Below are 15994 nucleotides of genomic sequence, written 5' to 3' on the forward strand. Positions count from 1 at the left end.
TCTGCTTTTCTCTCGGCTGTTGACTTCAACATTTGAGTATGACCTCTATTTATTCTTTGATTTAAAAGATTTTATTTCCTTGTGCCTATACCCATTTTGTACAAAAATACACAATTTTATATCATTTCTCCTACATAATATTTCATTAAGTATCAGAAATATAATCCATCATTTCTCTGATACCTAAGATAGCATATTTTTTTTCCTGATAAGGCTTAGGAGTCTGATTATAAGATAAAAAATCCCATATTTTTATGTATTTTGTTTTATAAAAATAACCACAATATCTATAAAAGGAAAAAAGAATGCAGTTACTCGTCAATGAGGTATATGAGTTTTGGTCTGTGAACTTAAGGTAAGCTCTATCAGCTCAGCATTAGGAATTCTTAGAATCATACAGAGTGTGGAAAAAACTGTTAAAATAACTATTTGAATTCTCTACCTATATGATTTATTTGGTTTACTGAAGGGAGAAGTGAATATGTTATCTAAACCTATCGATCTTGGTAATTTCTCCCTGGCTAAATATGGTTGATCCTGCTATGAATCATCCACTCTTCTAGATGTAGGATTCTATATAACAAATCAATCAGTGTTATTAGTAAAATCTAATTTAATAGAGTACTTTTTATCTCAATAAGGTAGTGTACATAATATTAAGTATAATGAAGCCAATTCTATAAGCATTAAAAAATATATTCTCTAAGGATTAAGAGAAAAAAAATAGCATAAGTATCTCTAAAAAAACAGTATTCCCCACTTTTACATTTAGGATCTAACTAAGTAAAAACATGATCAAGATAATGGTCCAAAATACAGGACCTTAAGGTGATATTTCTGAGACAGAAGAAATTGATGATGAGGAGAGAATCACGTTTAAAAGGTTGTTGAGAACAAGTTTATAGAATGATGATATCTATAGGATATATAGGAAAAATAAAGAAAGCTGTATAGTTTAAGGGGCTTTCACATAGCTAACCCAGCAAGGTGATAGGTTTAGTTAAAGAACAAGGAGACTGAATTAGAAATCAGGACACTGGGTCAAATCTTGACTCTGCTAATAACCATCCTTGTGATTTGGGGAAACTCATGCTTGCTGAATCTTGGTCTTCTCTTTTGGGGTTGAATTAAATTGTCTCTAATGACCCGCCCAACCAGAGCTCCTTTGTCCACAAAAAGCTGACTTACAATGATCTAATAAGATCCAGTCCAGTGCTACAAAGGTACAAATGGAACACACACACACACACATACACACACAGAGCAAGTTTATATATGACATAGAAATCCACACATGGACAGAGTTTTCAGTGTAGTAGTGTCATTATAAATTCATATAGGAGGCCATTTATACTAAGGAGGAAGAAAAAAAGGGCAAGGAAGATGATGCTAGTACCCCGCCCGTATTCTCCAAAAATCCAAACATCAGAGTGCTTAATTTTTTTCTATTTATTATTAACAATGAAACACTTAAAATACTTGAATCATTCCCAATTCAAGTAGATCAGAGTAAGTATATAAACACACGAGTCTCTGTGAAGCGAACTAGTAGAAGGATGAGATTTGAGGCATGAAAGTACATTTTCACATAGCCCAGTACCTTGTGACAGTAGTGTTGAGTGCTGCTGACAGACTCAATAAAATAAAAATAAACAAGGAACTCTGAGCCCTCCAAGTTCATTGCCAGCTTCAGAAAAGCACTTTGTCCTACCGCTTTCCATAAATCCCAGTGGAGATTGCTCAGTTGAGAATAGACTCTGCAACTAGAGCATGAGACACTGGGCTTTAATTGTTTTATATCAGATGTAGGCTTTACTGCGAAAAGATTTCTCATTTGAACAGACTGAAATAATGGGGCTGTAAAATGTAATAATAGGATAGTCCTCCTTCATAGTTTCTAAGCACTTAGATGTGCTTAATTTGGTCCTTACAAGCTATGAGGTAGGCAAAGCAGGGTATCTTTCTTCATTCTTTTTCAATGTAGACAGATTAAGGTTATGTGGCATTCCCTAGGCCAAAAACTTGTAAGGTTCCAAGCTAGCTAGAATGGCTCCATGACCCTTATATGTATCCATCCCCTCCTAAGATTCCCAGCATACCTTCTACTTCCTTCAGGAAGCCATTCCCAGGCTTAGATAGGACATGTTTTCCCCCTTTGAGTCCCCATAAGAACTTTGTATTTTAGCTATTTGCTTATTTATTGCATCAATTATTCTGTATGATCCTGCTCATTTATTAGCATTTAGCTTTGTGTTCTGCAGTAGTTGGTATTAAGAAAATAATGGTAGAATTGAATTCTGACGCAGTTGCTAAGCCTCTTCCAGTACACCACACTGACTCTAATCTAGGTGGATCTCACTCACCTCACGTATTTCTGGAACCCATACCTACATTCCATGGAAGCCATTGCCAATTGTATATTTGTCAGCTGCCATTTTTATCAGGATGGTTAATGAACTCTATAACTTGAACTTAAAGGGCATCTAGTTCCTTAATTTACTGTGTGTCAGAATTGTTTGAAAACCTGTTACCACCTTGAAGTATTATGGAACAAAAAAGACATAACGAAGAATCTAGTTAATATACCTCGCTGTGACTTTCAGAATTTCAGAACTGCAAGGAACCTAGAGATCTAATCCAGCTTCTGCTTCTGTAGATGAACAAACTAAGGATCAAGGTTAGAGCCTTATTTAATACAGCTTGTCAGTGGTAGAGCCAGCAATTGAACCCAAGTCTTCCAACTACCTTTCCACACAGGAACTATAGTTTTAAAAATAGTAGAATCCTGGGGGGCGCCTGGGTGGCTCAGTCGTTAAGCGTCTGCCTTCGGCTCAGGTCATGATCCCAGGGTCCTGGGATCGAGTCCCACATCAGGCTCCCTGCTCGGCAGGAAGCCTGCTTCTCCCTCTTCCACTCCCCCTGCTTGTGTTCCTGCTCTCGCTATATCTCTCTCTGTCAAATAAATAAATAAAATCTTTAAAAAAAAAAAAATAGTAGAATCCTATTTACTAGTATCTGTCATAAAAATTATTCAATTTGTAATAGACATTTAATTTGCATCTGTAATAAATAAAACTGCCATGTATATAAGTGAAGTGGACCTAGAACTATTTGAAATTTTCTTAAATGTATGCTATATAAAGAGACCAAATGTCAGATATCTGTTTGTAGCATCCTATACTCTGTTCACCATAAATACGGTTTCTATACTTAGTTCCTCAGACCATGTTCCTAATTCTCATTTTCTTGTCTTTATCATATTAGAACCACTGAGCAGATTTCCAAAAACAATTCACTAAATGAAGTGGAGGGATAGAAGGAGGACAGTCGGAAAAATATGAAGTGATTAAAAAACATTGTTCTAACTAGTTGTTCAAATTCAAAAAAAAAAAAATTTAAAAACCCAATTAGAAACAAAAGTCATAGAAAATGTGAACATATTGTGTTCCTTAAATAACCAGATGTTCTCTCCTTCCTGAAGGCAGTAAGGGCTAGGAATAAAAGGTTTAAAACTATTGTTTTAAGTTAACTGTGAATTTTGCAAATCTGTTTTTACCCTTTAGCAAATAAAATTCTAATACGGAAACATAAGCAAAGTAATTTTCATTTTTCGGTGTTCTCTTATTTGTGTTGTGTGTTGAAGTGTTAACCTTATCACAAAGACTTATTACAAATGAAATACAGTACATGGATTAACATTTTAGATTATGTAGTAAGAATTTGACAGCCACTGTTTGTTTTGAAGACTAGAATATTCTCCAAAAAATATTTCTAGTAAGTTTGCAAGCAACCCTTTTAGCAGTGACTGCTATTGTTTATGGAAGAAAATTGCTAGAAATAAGACAATTTAATTTCATAGTCATTCTTGTACACAGAAACACACTATAAAAAATATAGTGTACAATGTTCTTATGCTTGGCCAATTCTGTTTTGGCTTTTATTTGGAGTTATATTAAATTTTGCCTTTTTAAGTTATAAAAAGTCTAAATATTCAGTTTTCAGATTTTATGCAGGTAATAGATTTTTACTCTTCTAATTCCAAAAAACCCCACTGTAGGTGTTACTTTTTAAAAATATCAAATGGCTTTGGTAAAATGTATCAAATTGAAAAATGGTGAATGGATCCAAGCCTACTACCAGTCAAGTGACAGTGCTGGAAAATGTGTATCACAGTAATGGTACTGTAATTTTTTCCCCTCTGAGTAGTAAAGAACTTAAAACCACATATATTAACTCTTTGAGGAGGATGCACAGCATCCATTTATTTACTTTTCATGATGTTCCACACATCAGAGGTTCTGTTCAGATTTTCCAGTATTAGTTTTTAATCGGATTTTCTCTTGTAGAAAGAATGCTACTTCTGTTTTCTTCATCCTTTTTTTATTCCCTAAAAAGCTGGAGCATTTCTCTGAAACCTGCCATTCTTTGAGAATCTTTTTTTTTTTTTCCTCTGTTAATGTCCCCCCCTCAAATATTTTTCTTTGTATCTGAGCTATGTAACTACATGTCATTCTTTTTTTATCATTAGATTACAGCCAACTGGATGTTTATTATTGTTAATATTTAGGTATTAGTGATTAATCAGGTATAGACTTTTTTGACATAGAGCAACATTGAAAAACCCTTAAGTTTTACTTCTGAAGTAAATGGTGACTATCAAAAATCTGCAAAGAAGTAATCTGAAAATCTTTACTAAACCAGTATTTGAAATTTGTTCTTACTGTAGGCATTTTATAAAGTAGAATTGTGTTTCTCAAAACTTGTTAAGGGTTTACTGGGGACTTCAAGTAATTTTGAATTTGTTTTATAAAAATATTTTTAATTAATTTATTTATTCAACAAACCAGTCTTTATTGTATACTATCTAGAATTCAACAGGCATTGTTTAGATCCTGGTGATACATATATATATAAAAAGATGTGGCCTTTATCGTAATATACAAGTAAACAAGAAAGTACTCAATTTCTCATGTGTTATAAAGGATACAAATAGGGTATCATAAAAATAATAAGAAGAGGAAGAATCTGGGCTGAGTGAAGACCTAATTATGTAGGTTGGTCAAAAGGCCCTCTCTCTGGAGGAGATACCATGTTAGGTGAGAACTAATGGAGGAGAAGGCGTCAGCCAGACAGAGAACAGGGAGAAAAGTCTCCAGACAGGGAAACAGCAAACATTCCAAAGTAAAAAAGTGCCAAGACTGTTGATGGAACTGAAAGAAGACCTACAGTATGACTAGAGCCAGGAGCTTGGGGGAACCTGCCTGAGACAATGGACGAACCAGGGAAAGCTGGTTTTGTGGTGATTCTTCTGATGAGTCGAGACATGCTCTCATTACAAACTACTCTTACTCTCAGCCAAAAGTTCTAAGAACTCTTCTTAAATGAGTTCCTCACTTGGTAGAGCACATTCACTTATTCAGACATCTAGGCTGTCACATGGATCTGACCAGTAGGCCATTGTATGAGTTAGGAAGATTGGTCAGGCCCCTGAACATATATTATGTCTATCTTTTAAAATACTGTCTTGGCTTCCTTCCATACACTACCAGTCAGTGTTGCTTTCATTATAACAATTTTCTGCTTCACTGTGTAGTGACAAGGGAACTAGACCAGTCTTTCTCACCTACCAAAATGAGTGCTTTGCTAGGTGCTTTGCTAGGTCAGGGATTAGAGCTCCAACAGCACTAACCCAGTGGCAGCCACACGAGGGAAGCACAGAATTCAGGTTCCACTCATATCACAGCCTTCTGTGTGTATTGGGCAACTCACTCCTTCCCTTGAACTGTAGAATGAAGAGGCTAGACCACATAACCCCAGTAAACCCTTCTGGACCTATTTTAGCAAGATACAATTCAACAGATACACTTTTTAATTACCTACTGTGGGCAGAGCATGAGAATTAATCCATGGGACTAGGACATAGTCCCTTAAGATGTAAAGAACTAATCGTTATGGAATGTAACTTGAGTGAGAGTATTGCAGGAAGAACAGCTAATTTGGACTTTGAGAGTCAGAAAGACTTCCACTTGGGAGAGGCATTCCGACTGGGCTTTGAAGAATTTTCTTGGGAGATGTTACTCTGTCTTAAGAAAACAGCATAAGCAAAGCCCCTGAGAATTGCTGAAGCAAGTGGCCAAGCTGGGCCTTGCAGTTCTCCATCCAGACTCACTCAGTGACCCCCTCAGGGACCTAGAGAATGACATTGTCCCCTCTCAGTACCTCATGTATTAGCACACACTCATTTTTAAAAGTCTATCAAATGTGTCTTAATGTGATAGTATTTTATTTGGCATTAATTTATATGGTATTCCAATTTGTGTGTTATTATTCAGCATAAACAAATGTTGTATATTTAAGTGAAAAGTCAGCGTAAAGCAGATTTCATCCCAATGATTTTTACTAGATTTATTGGCTATAAATAATTGCTCATAGTATAATATTTGCTCAAAATAGGCATGTCTTTGTTTAAATCTTGGAAGTCACTCTTGGGAAGCTTAGTGATTTTTCTTTTGGGTGGCCAAAGAGAGCTGTGAAACTTTGTGGCAAAGATTGCTCTGCATGTTTTAGATGAAAGGGTTTCTTCTCTGAAACAACCAATTGCAGCAGTGATTTATTTTTCCTCAAATAACTAAAGAAGAGACTAGGATGCATGGTTAATTCTGTTCTGATTAACAATAAATAAAATAAAATCTACAAACCATTCCCCTGCCTTTTATTTGATATCTTATAAGTAAGGGAAATCTAGGTTTTTAGGGGGAAAATATTTATTTTAAATAGATTACTTAAGCTTTTAAAGCTATTAATCCTATGCCTGTGTGTTTAGAAAGGCACTAGGAGGCCCCAAATGTAAAAGCATTAAGGTATTACAACACGTTACAGCGATATGTTTTTGATACGTCCCTGAGGCCAAGGAATGAAGCGTCGGCCCTGCTTCACTGCTGACTTGCCATTTTACCCCCAGAGAAATCATTTAACCTTTTGCTGCCTTAGATTCAGGTTCATTAATTATTTTTTAAAAAGGGATAGGTGACTGGTGAGGCTTTAATTAGCCTATAATCTCTAAAAGTCATTTGCAGCTCTAGATGCTGTGAGAATCTAGCCAATCACTTATTCTCCTTACTGTAGATGAAGTAGCTTATTTAAAAAGAAAAGGCACTACTTGGAGTTGTTTCTACGTTGTCTTACTGTTACAATTTCAAGAAATTGGAAGTTACAGATCCCAGAGTATGACAAAAAGATTATAAACTTAAAAATGGCAAAATAGGAAAAAAAACTAATTCTTTTTAATATAAGTAGTTGTGGCCACAACAGATATTTTATTTGCCCCTTAAGTATCTTAGCTCAGTAAATATTGTATTGCTAATTTAAAATATTAAATATACCATTTTATAGGAATCAAAGTCAATGCATTCAAGTAGTAAACTGCATAACCATAATCAATTAACTTTGTCTTACTTAAATACTTTAGGCAAGAAGTTATATCTGTTCTAAGAACAAAAGCAAAACAAAATCACAAAAGATTTTATCACAGAGGATTTTTAAGTGTATTTCATGATTTGTGTGATTACTACCCAGGGAAATGTCAGGTAGGTCTGCGGATATTTGCAAGCGGCAGTTCGCTCAGACCAGCCTAGCACTGCCAGCACTCCAGGCCCCGGCCAGTTCGGCTCTGTGTAGGGGGGTTCGCTCTGGCATTTGATGTGTGAGCAAGGTCCTCGGATGCTGTTCATGACATTTTCCAAGTAGCTTCATATGATTTGGAGTAGCTCTTTATTTCCTTGGTTGATTTTCCTGGCTTCAGGAGGAACTTTATCGTTTCATCTCTCCACATTGTTTCTTTCTCCAACATGTATATTTGTTCATTTAGCCAACATTTACTGAGCTCCTGCCATGTACCAGTAGCATGTAAAATGTCTCAGAAGTCCTGAATCATGTAAAGAAGGATGAACAGGATTTGTGGCAAGTGAAAGGAATAGCCACTTGGTTGATGCTCTCACCTCTAAGTCTTGGCTAAGGTGAAGTCTTCTCAGTGGGAGCACCGTGCGGTTGCCCTGCCCCCACGGCCCCCTACACCAGCACACCTGATCCCCTTAGCCTGCTCTATTCTCCTTTCCATGGCAATGATCACCTTCTATCAGAGTAGATCATTTGTATGTTATTTTTTATTTTCTGTCTCCCCTGCTGATGTATCAACGCCATGACAGAAGTGTGTTTGGTCTGTTTTATATTCTGTTACCCAAGTACCTACAATAATGGGTGGATGAGTGAGTGAATGAACGTATGTTGACTAATAACTCCCAACCAAACCCTCAAGCTCTCTGCCAGAGGAGAATTTATGCTGTTCATTGCACTTCAGTTCAGCAACTGTTTATTGCTTCCTGTGCCGGGTCCTGGGGATATAATGAATTAGGGGGGACACGGTCCCCTCAGCACAAGGATTGCAGTCTAATGCAGTGGATCTTAAACTGTGGTGTGACAAAGAAGCACCGCGGGATCTTGTTATAAATACAGATTCCCAGACATTCTAGTGTAAATAGCTCTGTAATAAGACCCAGAAATCTGCATTTGTAACTGTTCCGAAACTGCTCAGCTGCGGACAACACTTTAAGAAACAGACATTAGATTGAGAGGAAAGTTATGACACAAACTGAAAGCCAGACATCTAAAAACAGAAGCCTGGCTCTAAACCAGTGGTTTCAAAAGTGCAGTACGTGCATATGCAGTGACTACACAGAGATCATCCAGTGGAGTATGGGAAGAAACTATGGAACTTCTATTCATAGTCACTTTTCTAAAAAAAAAAAGAAAAACTGAGCTTTACTTCTTAATGCACAAATTCATATTGGTGTCTTCACAAGGCGCATGTGTCAGCCAGTCATGTATCTGTCACCTAGGAGGTCTTGTAAAGGAAGACAAGACTTTTCTACACAAAGGCATTGACAGTGGCCTCCTTCCTTCTCTCTTTGCTTTCACTACCTTGTGCCTATTGCCATTTCCATATGCCCAGTTAAGTGGATTTATGGGCTATGTTATCTTAAATGATGGGATATTTACAATACCAAAGAGATGTCAGGGACCATGGACATCTATTGCAGGTTCACTAGATATCTTTTGCTAACATACTTAAAAGATTTCTTCCTGAAAAAAAATATATATACTTCAAATTTGTTTACCTCTGTTGTGATGAGTAGCTGTTAGTAATATGTTACCGTGCAAATATTTAAAAAAAATAAATAATTTGTCTCTTCAAATTAAGATTCTCATTTTAATAATGAGAGAAAATAGGAGCTTTTTCAAAGAAATTCATGCTATGGAAAGAACATTTTAAATTTGAATATTTGGAAACATTTCATCCATTTGCAGTGTTCTTGCCAAAAACAATTTAAGTGTATAATTTATTTAAAACTTTCTAGGTACACTAAAAAGTTACGGGAACAGAATTTTCTAACTTGGTTACTCGTATCCCAAATGAAGCGGTGAAGTCAAGTTTGAATCTGTTTTTTAAAATACAGAAACATAATATCCTCCAGTTAAATTTTAAGAGCTGTACAATGGTTAATTTTATGTCATCTTGACTGGGCTAAGGAAACCCAGAAAGCTGGTAAAACATTATTTCTGAGTGTGTCTGTGATGGTATTTCCAGAACAGGTTAGCATTTGAATCAGTAGACTAAGTGAAGATTTCCCCTCACCAGTGTAGACAGCTATCATCCAGTCTCTTGAGAGCCCAAACAGAACTAAAAGGTGGAGGAAGGGCAAACTTTGGAGCTGGGACGTCCATCTTCTCCTACCCTAGGACATCTGATTCTCCTGGTTCTTGGGCCTTGAGATTCCAGGACTTACCAGCATGTCACCCCAGTCTTTCCCTGACCTCCCCCCAACTGGTCCACCTACACTTCCCTCTTTCCACACCCCAGTTCTCAGACCTTAGAACTTGGACCGAATTACACCGCTGGTTTTCTTGGTTCTCTAGCTTGCAGTTGGCAGATTTTAGCGTATCTCAGCCTCAGTACTATCACATGAGCCACTTCCCATAATAAATTTCTTCTTATATATCCATATATATCTTACTGGTTCTGTTTCTCTGGAGATCCTCAATGCAAGCTGATTAATATGAAGGAAGATAGAAATTGTATGAGTTTAACGAAAACAAAAATCTTGGCGTAATTGGTAGATTGCACAATGAATGCCATACTTTAGCAAGGGAAGTAAATAATATCCTTCCTCCCTTCAGACCTGTGACTCTTTGTAAGGTAGCTTTTTCTGGAGTGTCATTGACAAAAACTGACTCTCACAAAGCATTTAACTAAGATTTTCAAAAAGTAAAGAAGCATGTTCAGTCACATCAATATATGCTAAACATATATTTTTAGGAAGAGCAAAAATTACCATTATAAGTAAACTATTATGAAAATTAATTTATAATTTATTTCATCTCTATCTCATTTAAAAATTCTATTGTACATACATATATTTTCTCATGTACATAATAGATTAGTATAAATGGTACATGCGTATGACTTGGAAATAAATAAATACGCACATATTGAGGGTACAAACACACACACACCCCGTTTTAACTAGAATAGGAATAATGAAAGTTGAGGAGTCCCTGCTCTAGACCAGTAGCTCCTAAAAACTGATCCAGTTGATTCTAATGCTTAGCTAGGATGAGAATCTTAAGGCTGCTTCCCAGTGCACACACAATTCTGGAGTCCCCATAGACACACACATTAGCAGAGACAGCTTGGTAAGACACAGGCCTTACCTTTATCCGTGTGAGTGAGAGAGTTACCCTGAACTCCTCTAATTAAACTGATAATTTAATATCTTCTAGACCATTGACTTTCACTGAGAAGTATACCTATTCCATCCTAGTCCTCTTGTTGTGTTATCATCATTTGTACTCATTATGCACTTTTTGTAGATGGTACTAATAATTACAAAGTAGGGCCTTTAAGACATTCAGTTATAGGAACATGATGCATTTTGCAATTTCTTTAGAGGTAGTTGAGACTCTAGAGATCGATCATATAATTATACCTTCATTTTCTGTTGAGGCCTTGATGAGGGTGAGGTGAAATACCCAAAATCATCCAGAATTCAGTGGCATAGCTAAGACCAGTCCCCAGGCTCCACTCCCAATCTGGAGCCATCTGACATCCTTCTCCTTGGCCTCACTCTCCCTGCAGACTCCTGGGACAGAACTTTCTCAGTACCTCCACACTCACCATTTCCCCCCCACTTTCTCTGTAGCCACAAGGAAAATTAAGATGAGTTGTTTGGTCTTGTGTAATAAACACAATACAGTGCATTTCAACTTGATCATCCTTCCAAGGACAGGTTGTTTACTTCTGATTTCACATTTATTCACACTGAATACTGAATTTGAAAATTGGTCTGTTGTTAGTTTGCCAAGTCTAGCCTCCAGGTTCCTGAAGTGCAGTACCCAGTGAAAGTGATGGGGAAAAAGTATAAAAATAATATTAATTGCTTTTCTATAATGAAACTGATCTTTGAGTTCTTTCCTTAACTATGCGACTATAATGGCTACTACTTAGGTGGAAGATAAGACAAAAAAATAATAAAATAAAAAATAAAAGTAAACCAGTCGAGAGAGCCAGTTCAAAGGGTTAAGAATGACAGTGTGAAATGCAGAAGAAAGGGAGAGAGAGAGAGAGAGAGAGAAAGCAAATATATGAGAATATGAATAAGAATTAAGCAGCTGAAAAAGAAAGTCATCTTGGACAACTTTTCTACTTGAGAATAAATGTGTGCATACTACAATGATCATTCAGTTTAGTTGTTACAGTGTATTAAGGTTGATCAGCTGCTGTAACAAATGAACCCCTATGTTTGTGTGGCTTCCTACAGTAGATGTTTAAGTTTTACCCAAGTGGCAATCCATTATAAATCAGGGGTGGGAGTGTCCCATAGTCACACAATTCTTTGGGCTTTTGCTAGCCCTGCTGTTTTCAACTTTGACCTTCCAGGGTCACCCAGTACATTGACATCCCCAACAGGTGAGAAAAATAGCTGGGATGACAGTCCTTGGGAGTTTTTAAAGCAAGGCCTGCAGGTGGCATGCATCACTTTCACCACATTCCACTGGCTGGAACTCAACCTTTGGCTATCTCTAACCACATACGACTTTGGAAAATGTAATTGAGCCACGTGCCCAAGAAGAGGAGGAAGCAGGTAATCCGCCAGTGGCTTTCTAAAATGAGAATGCTTCTGGTTGCTTTACCTCTTCTGCTGTTTGAAAGGGCCCCCTCTAAGGGAAAAGCTAAAATCATAGTGGGAAGCTTGTGATCTTAAATCTCACAATCTGAGAAATCTGATTTTGTTAGCACTCTCCGAAAAACCAGGCCATCTCTCAGAGACATACTCCCAAAACTGAGCTCAAAAGGCTGATGTGTGGAGCCAGTATGTCCCTTTCTCTATCTACAGTGATAGAACATCTTTAAGACTGACATCCTCATGCCCCATGTCCACCCCATTCACTTCCTGTTGGCAGACTTAGAGGGATGCTACATCATTATCAGATTACTTACAGTGAGGGGGGAAAAAAAACAAGTTATTGAACTATTTTGACCGACATACTGTAGACCTACATGGAAAATGCAGTTAGAATCAGAGCTCCTTGGAGGGCCTGGTGTCAGATGGATGCAGATGGGTAGGCATATTTAGTGAAACCAGGCTATGAGAGCCTAGCATACCTACTCCACAGTAAGGATAGTCTTCCTGTGGTCCTAGGAAGCGCATGGCCCATTAACCACTAACTCAGGCTCTCCCTCCCACTGACTCCGCCCATATGTGCCTCTTTGACTACTTTTCTCTGCTTCCTTGGCAGGCCCTTTTTGACTGACATCTTTTTGCTTTTGATATATATTAAACATGTAAGGAATATAGTCAGACCTTGTTAACCTGAAAACCACCTGGTCTTTTGAGGAAGGCTTTGCATACCTCTGTTCAGAGGTACTTTGTGTTAATTTTACCATTTGACCTTCCCATAGTTGTTGGGTGCACCTCAGATTAGTTATTCGTAATCATTAATAAACTTGATTTCTGAAAAGGAAAATTGGAAATACTTGTCTCTTCACCCACCATTTCAGGGATACTGACACTAACATCTTTTTACTGCATGGTTGCTTCAATAAATCAGGAGTTAGGCTTCAGGTTTTTCTCTGCACACTGTCATTCTTAGCTTCTTGACAGCCCCTTCAAGTTTATCCTCTGTAGTGTTTACTGAAAACGTGTTGAAGAGATATGAATTGATGAAGTTGAGAGCTATAAGATGTTTCACAAAATTGTCAGCCATAGGTCTGACCATCATCACGTTTTAAGTTGGGGTTGTTAGTGATTTGATTCTGGCCTTTTCTTGAAGTTCCTATTGTAATACAAGTGCCTTATTCATCACTTCCCTCTTTCTTTCTATAACAATAGCAATAAAAATAGAGAGTATTTCAAATTACTTCACTTAAAGTAAATGTTGTATGGTGCTTACCTGGCTTGAGCTATCATTGGGGAATAGCGCCAAATGGGAAAATTTGAAGAAGGCAGAAAAATGACAGGAATGGCTGGAGTTGTTTTCATAAACCCAGGAAAGAGATAAACCCTTTAGCCTCATCTTTCCAGCTAGTATCTGAAGAAATCCCACCAGATTTTCTCATAAAGGTTATAATTGAATGTATCTAGTTTATATTCCACTTACAAGACGACCCGCTGATGAGAATGTCAGCTATTAATTTGAGATCAACTACTTAATTTATTTAATTGATAACATCTTATTTAAGCTCTCTTTTTGAACTTTCTTTCATTTGAGTTCTAAGACTAACCAACTATGTAGGAAACAGCACTGAACAAAACCTAAATTTCAGAATATATTTAGGACTTACTCAGAAGAAACTGACCTCTGATTGAACAAGGGAGAAGAGATTTCATTATCGCAGAGGAAATACAGTTTGGTGTCCTGGATGATTTAATGTGTGTGTATGAATATTTTCATTAAAATTATTGTCATTTTCTAGCAACCATTCATTTTGGTGTAAGAAAGCAAACAATGCGATATAGATAGATAGTATGAGCATTCTGTTTCTTTTTCCTGTTTTCTCTCCTTCCTTTCTTTTTTTTTAAACTAAGATTTAATTGTGAGCTTCTTGAAAACAGAAAATGTAGAGGATAACTTGAAGGAACATTTAAGAGAGTGTCAACAAGGCTTAGTGAATAATTAGCTGTGGGTGGTGAGCAATTCATTGTATTTCCCAGGTATCCAGCTGTTGATTGAGTTGGTGGGAAAATGTTTGGATGAGCAAGTTTGCAAGAGTAGCTAAGTATAAGAAGGTTGGATAATGAGTTGATTTTGAGTAGGTTGTGGGATATCCAGGTAGAAGTGTCCAGAAGGCAACTGGGGGGAATGTGTGTCTAGTGTTCAAAGGAGAGCTTTGAACCAGAGATAGAGATTTAGAAATCGTGAATATGGACATTAATTGTAGTTGAGGTATTAGAGGTCGTCTCAAGGAATGATATGTTGGGGAGATGAGAAGAAACTGGGACAGGAATCGTAGGACATAGCAGTAGGGGCATGAGGAAGGAGCATATGGAGAAAATTCAGAATGTGGGAAAACCATGAGAAGACAGAATTACAATGGTTTAAGAATAGATAATCCCAAGAACATGGAAATGGTTAGTGACAAATTTTGTAAAGAGATCAACTAAAAAACGAATAATGGCTGACGTATTTAGGGTGCACATTGAAGGGGAAATAAAAGTGTCCTTTCATTCTGAAACGATGCCGTGAAAAATACAAAAGAGAAGCAACAAGATTGTAGATGATTGAGAATTAGAAAGGGAGAAGGAGAGAGAATGTGGAACCCACGGTTGAAAATAAATTAGTAACATAGTGCTGTTGATAACCAAGGGATAATTATTATCAAATACATAGACAATGTGGCATTTGTCAACCAGAACCTTACTAAAGTAGTAAGTCCAGGTTTTCATTCTTAATTTTGAGATGTGACACATTGTGAAATATTATTTGAAAATATATAAACTGATTATTTAGAAGAAACACAGATAAAGCTAGGAAAAAATGATCAAGAGCATATACTTGGATCTGAGATTATTTAGCCCAAAAAGAAAACAGAATTAATTAACAGTGTTCTTCAAACTTTCATGAACCTTTACATAAATGAGAGCAGCCACCGGTATTTGTAGCCAGGAGAAGTTTGAAGATAGAAAGGGATTTCGTTCCTTGGTTAGTATCTCCAGGACTTTGGTGAGACTCCTAAGTACCATTCTGAACCTGGTTTTTTTACCTGTAAAATGGTGATGCATTTGTTACAAAAATCCAGTGACTATGAAATAGTATTTGTTTTTTTTTTTTTTTGGTTTTTTTTTTTAAGATTTTATTTATTTTTTTTTAGAGAGCGAGCGAGAGAGAAACAGCATGAGAGGGGAGAGGGTCAGAGGGAGAAGCAGGCTCCCCGCTGAGCCGGGAGCCCGATGTGGGACTCGATCCCAGGACCCTGGGATCATGACCTGAGCTGAAGGCAGACGCTTAACCATCTGAGCCACCCAGGCACCCTATGAAATAGTATTTGTAAAGGGCCCAGTATGATCTGGCACCCAGTAGAGGATAGCTGATGCTATGTGTACTTTCTCCAAGAAAAAGAAGCAAGACTAAATGGACTTGAGTCTATTTATGGCATATTTAAGCTGTGGGTTTTTTTCTTTAAATTTAGTGTTTAATTGGTGTCCACAATGAATAAGGTTACTTTTAAACCTCATAATTTTAAAAGTTTTCATTCACATAGAAAACTTCCCAGATAATTTAATGATACAGCATATTATGACTTGTTGATTTTTTTTTTAAATTGTCTATTGCTTTCTATGTAACTTATATACAGATAAAGTGGGATGGTTCTAGAAATCATTAGTCATTAAATAGTACAGTCTAGAAAAAGAAGTTAACATTTCTTTCCTTTTTTTATTTT

At 36.9% G+C, this 15994-nt stretch overlaps 1 protein-coding gene across 10 annotated transcripts in view; it reads left to right on the forward strand.

Annotated features, from left to right (window-relative positions):
- TBC1D5 (TBC1 domain family member 5) overlaps nt 1–15994 on the forward strand; it is a 528942-nt gene that overhangs the window by 419677 nt on the left and 93271 nt on the right. The window lies entirely within an intron of this gene.

Source organism: Leptonychotes weddellii, chromosome 1, assembly GCF_054177405.1.
Source record: "Leptonychotes weddellii isolate Sample4059 chromosome 1, ASM5417740v2, whole genome shotgun sequence".
NCBI classification, from domain to species: Eukaryota; Metazoa; Chordata; class Mammalia; order Carnivora; family Phocidae; genus Leptonychotes; species Leptonychotes weddellii.